General features: G+C 47.7%; 1 protein-coding gene across 5 annotated transcripts in view; it reads left to right on the forward strand.

The window, feature by feature from the left end:
• The window catches only part of TET1 (tet methylcytosine dioxygenase 1), a 117,041-nt gene continuing 112,017 nt past the window's right edge, over positions 1-5,024 (forward strand). For 2 of the 5 annotated variants that reach the window (XM_029931787.1, XM_029931789.1), the window contains exon 1: positions 1-389. The gene's annotated coding sequence lies outside the window, so the exon portion shown is untranslated. Of the gene's footprint in view, positions 390-724; positions 806-1,583; positions 1,666-5,024 lie in introns of those variants that run through there. The other 3 variants (XM_029931790.1, XM_029931791.1, XM_029931788.1) reach the window with 3 other exon arrangements.

Consider the following 5,024-nt stretch of genomic DNA (forward strand, 5'->3'; position numbering starts at 1 on the left):
GGGAGACACCACTGCTCCGGGGGGCTGACCTGGCGGGGAGTGGCAGCGCAATCCGCTCCCGCACCGCTTTGTGCGCCCAGCCCGTGGCCCCTCGGCTCCCGGGTCTGCCCCCTGGGACAGCCCCCTGCCCCGCCCCAGTCATGCAACTCTACCTGCCTCTCCTCTGCGGACCTTTGGGAAGCTGCCGCCCACCCCGGGGTCTCGGGCCCTGACCCTGCCAGGCAGCGGGTAGGTGTCCGCCCGGGGCCCGCTCGCGCCCCTCGTGCCCGCCGAGGCCCTGGGCTCTCAAGTTGTGGGGACCAGCGCGAGTTGGAAAGTTTACCCGAGGGCTGGTGCGGGCTCGGAGCAGGGGGCACGCGCGCTGCCCTCGGAGCCGGAGCGGGCCAGTGGTGAGTTGGGGCCGGGGCAGAGGGCAGGGTTTCAGCGACCCTCACACCGCGGCCGGAAGGGGGTGCGAGGGGCGGTACTCGTCTGGGGCTGGGTGAGGGCTGGGGCTCGGCGTCCGCCGGTCCTCCGGGTCCGCTGGGGTGGGCCAGCTCCCCGCGGCGACCCCCTGCCCCGAGCCGCTTGGGGCGCTTTTGTTGCGGGTGGTAAACAATGCTCCCGGCCGGAGGACGCGGCCGCCAGCCCCCGAGGCCCAGCTGCGGCGCTGGATGGGGGGAGCGGGGGCGGGGGCGCCGCGGGCTCGGACCTCGGGCGCCGCTGCAGACCCGGCTTAGAAGAGGGCAAGTGTGCCTGCGGGGATCCTGGAAAGTGCCGGAGACTGAGGCGCCTCCTAGGAGAGTCGGAGGTCTGGCTCCTTAAGGTGAGAAGCCAGAGTTAGGGCAAGTTGCGGGTGGGGAGCCCGTCCTGGCACACCATCGAGCGCACCCCCAAACAGGATTTCTCCCCCCCCCCCCCGTGCTTGTGTAGGGGACAGATTCATTGGGAAACTTGGCACTTCCCTCCCTGAGCATTTAGGGGAAGGAACTTCATGGATGAAATTTAGAGGCTGACCCGAGGTGAACTGGAGTTACACCGATCCGGAAAGTAGGGAATAGGTAGGGAGTAGAATTCATGTTCTGTCAGAATGGCTTTTGAAATCCTCTCTTGGGCGCCACCGGGGGTTGCGGAGCGCGCTGGCGTTACGGTCGCGTCAGTCTCAGCGGCGGGATCCGGGAGCTGGCCGTGGGTGCCTCCGACCCGCGCTGCCGCCCCGGAGGGGCCGGGTCCGGCCGGGCCGCAGGCACTTCACGTGTCCTGGAGGGACGGGGCTAGATCGCTCCCCCTCTTCCCCTCTCTTCTCTTCCTCCCTCCCGGCCCTCCTTCTCACCCACAAACCTCAACTGGTAGAGCTTCTGGAAGGGCTATATGCAGTCCGTACAGTTCCACTAGAAGTGGTACGGGAGTTACCGACCCGCCCCGGTAGGCTTCCACGTGAATGGGGACCCAAATGGCGCATTTCTGACCCAATAAAAGCGAATATATCACCAAGAGAACAAATACTGCTTGGACTAGGAGTCTTTCCCCCACCCCCAACTCGTCATTTCCCCTAATTAACCATTTTGCATAGGTCACCCCTTTGCCACTTCTCCCCGGTTCCACTCTCGGGCACCAGATGAGCTGCAGAATACGTAATCGTTACGAAGAATACATATGACTTATGAAGCTTATGAAGAAATAAAGGTTAGGTGCCTTGAGCGAGTTAAAGATAAGGTGCACAATCTAGTGTCTGCCGGGTGCGTTGCGCACCGCACCCGGATGGGTTGAAGGGCGGCGCTGTAGGGCAGCAGCCTCGGGTCGGCCCTGAACCGAAATGTGCTCACCTTCCCCTCTCCCTCCCCTCCAACAATATGAAGTAAAATCAAGACGAGGGCTTCTTTAGGCCCAGGATGCCAAATATATGTGTACTTCTGTATTTGGCGCTTGCTAACCGGTTAGGGCAAGCATTATTTAGAGCATATCAGGAATGTATGAGTTCAATTATAGGGTGATGCACGCAGATAGGTGCGCAGATAAGGAGATGTTTGGAGATTAGTCCGTATTACTTCCGAAAACGAAAAGACTTAGGCACTGTGATTTGGGGTGTGTTTCCTGATTTTATCAGTTTTGGCTTACACTTCCCTCCCCGAGTAAGGGATCTTAAATAGATTGGTTGTCAGCCTCTGATTGTGTTTAAAGCCTTGTTAGGATTTCAGTTAAACTTCTGGATCAAGATATTCTGGAGTTATTAGCATACACTGTCCCTTTCTCTTTGCACAGATTAATAGCTCAGATTTACAACTCTGCGACCATCACTTACCATTATAATGCGAGTTAACTATGGCACTCAGCTCTGGTTTTCCAGAATTGATGGGTCTGAGGTTTGGATCACCACTGTTTCTGCTCTTTGTTTCTCTTCCCCCTCCAATCTTCTTTATCTGGTTTGTCCATCCCCTCCCCCACTCTTTCTTTACATCTATCTTTCTTTCCTTGCACACTTGAATTTCTTTCTTCTCACCCTAGGTCTTTCTACCTTTAGTTTTCAGTGTTTTGATCCTGGTTATCCTTTTTTACATACTAGTTTTAATAAATTTACCCTTACTTTTTTGCCCCCTCCCCCTTTAGACATTTTCTTCCTTCTTAATGCTTTTTACTGTTCCCAATGTGTTTTATACTTTTCTTGTTTTTGGAAGAATCATTCCATCTCCATTTTAACTTCTCCTTTCCCTTTTCTGTGGCTCTCTTAGGCCTTTTTTTCTTGCTCTCTGCAGGGCAGCAGGGGTGTTTTACATATGGAAGGAGCCTTTGACTAAATCTGCTGGCATTCTAGTGAGTTTCCTTGAACTGCCTTTCCTTGTGCAGAGGGCTCTCACACTTCCTGTGGTAGAAGACTATCTAGGAACTGCAAGCAGCCCGCCCACCTCCTCTTCCTTTAGATGTAGAACTTAGTTGCTAGAGGAAACTAAGTCAGGTGGTGCTTTTTAAAAGAAATATTACAAGTCTTGTATTTCTCAGTCAAGTGCAGTAGCCTTTAAATTCTAAGGAGCTGAATGGAGGGATTCTGAAATCGGAGCTTCTTTTGCCTCCAGCCATATGAATGCAAATACTCACCACTTTTTTGGCCACTGCTGGTAGTGGGAAGGGTTGCAATATGATTTTAAATTGACATGCGGGCTGGATGATTACATCAGTTCAGCCACTTCCTGCCCAGGGGACTTTGGGAGATCCAGAAGAAGGAGGAGGGATGTAGATGGAAGAGGATTTTCTGACGTGGTGCTGTCAATATTGTCCTTTACAGAGACCACTGATACAGTTCAGGAAGTCAGCTTTTTATTTTCTAGACCAGGGAATTACTTCAATAATTATAAAAAAGGCCCTCTGTAGGGAAAGATTGCGTACTTAGTAAACTCAAATAATATTGAGGATACCTGATCCCATTTGTTCAGCAGTTTGGTTAGGTTAGGTTTAAATTACTTGTGAATAATTAGTCAGTCCTTACACAGGCAATGTTTATTGCCTGCTCCTGCCACTTCCCTCTGTCTTTAGTCTTACACTCTCTACTTTAGGCTGGCATCATGTCCTTTCATGTTTCAAATTATGTGTTGGCCTCTTGGATCGCCTACTGCTCCAACCCCCTACATCACAAGGATATTTAAGGAAAAATAATTTTTATTTGTGGTGCTCTCTGGTGAAAAGATTTGTTAACTAATGTTTTACATCTCACAATTGTTGATGGTTTTGTTTGTTTGTTTGTTTCATTTTATTTTCTCTTCCAGGAAAATAGGAACCCACATAAGAGTATCAGTTGCAAATAATTAGGGCCTATGATCTATATTTAATAACAAAGACACTATTCTCTTATTTTCTGCTCTGATCATATTATCCTTTAGCTATCTCTGTGGCACTCAGACCCTTGAATATATTCTAGGGTAGAATAAAACTGATTTTGAGAAATAATGAAATGTCAATTTTCATCAGAAATGAAAAATGTAAGTGGAATTAGTTTTTGGTTGTAAATATACCTTTTCGTAGGACTTAAATACTCTATAATAAATAGAAGTACCCAAAAAAGGGGAAATGGAACATTTAATAATGTGTACAGGTTAACAAGGCATCTAAATTTCAGGAGATCTGTAGGGATAACTCCATATTTAAATAGGAACCTATTTTATAGAATGGACTGCATTGTTCCCCCCCCCCCCGCCCCAAATTTCAAAAAAAAAGCTTGCTGCCTTTCCTCTCAGAGTTCAGCCCTGGGGATAACTTAGTTTATCACAAAGAAGGTCACATTTCATCAGTGGAGACTTGGGTGATAAAATTAGGATCTTGTGGGAGCCCTTATTTTGTTTCTGATTGTCTATTTCTTTGGCTGGGTGGTACTCAGTGGTTTCTCCCCTGCAGTTGGGTTTTTCAGGGGTCATTGGCCTCTTTCACAATCTCATAAAAAGGCTGTTACCATTTAAAGAGGCCACATCTTCCCAATCCATGTTGCTCATACCTTTTCCATTTCCTTGGCAGGCTCTTTTTCAGGAGATAAGGTTTGAATGGTAAACATTATCTTAATTACAAGGCTGAATTTCTAAAGCACTTTAATTTAAAAATATAAAAGAATATATGAGACTGAGATCAATTTATAAACTACTTTCAAAGGCAGATCCCATGACACCTTCTGGTATATACAGATTACTTGCCTACATATGTGGATTTTAATTTTTGTGGCCGATTGCAATACCTAGATTATATGCCCCTAATAATTTTTTAGAAATGTAATCTCGATACAAAAGATAAAGCAAGCTTATATCAATATTGTTGAATTTCTAAAGAATGGAAAGGATTGCTTTTCGCTATCTGAAAAAACATCCTTATAAAGACTGCTGACTTTCTGGAGATTAAAATTGGACGGTCTTTTGTTTTCTAAAAATACTGGTACAAAAAACAGTGGTCTTTGGAGAAAATATCCGACAGTTTTACACAGCCAAAAAGTTAGTGCAAGCCAAAACCCTTTTTTTTTTTTTTTTTTTAAAGGAGGAAGGCAGTAAGCTTAGATGCCAAGAACTCCAGTA

This window comes from Suricata suricatta, chromosome 2 (genome assembly GCF_006229205.1).
Source record: "Suricata suricatta isolate VVHF042 chromosome 2, meerkat_22Aug2017_6uvM2_HiC, whole genome shotgun sequence".
In the NCBI taxonomy this organism is placed as follows: Eukaryota; Metazoa; Chordata; class Mammalia; order Carnivora; family Herpestidae; genus Suricata; species Suricata suricatta.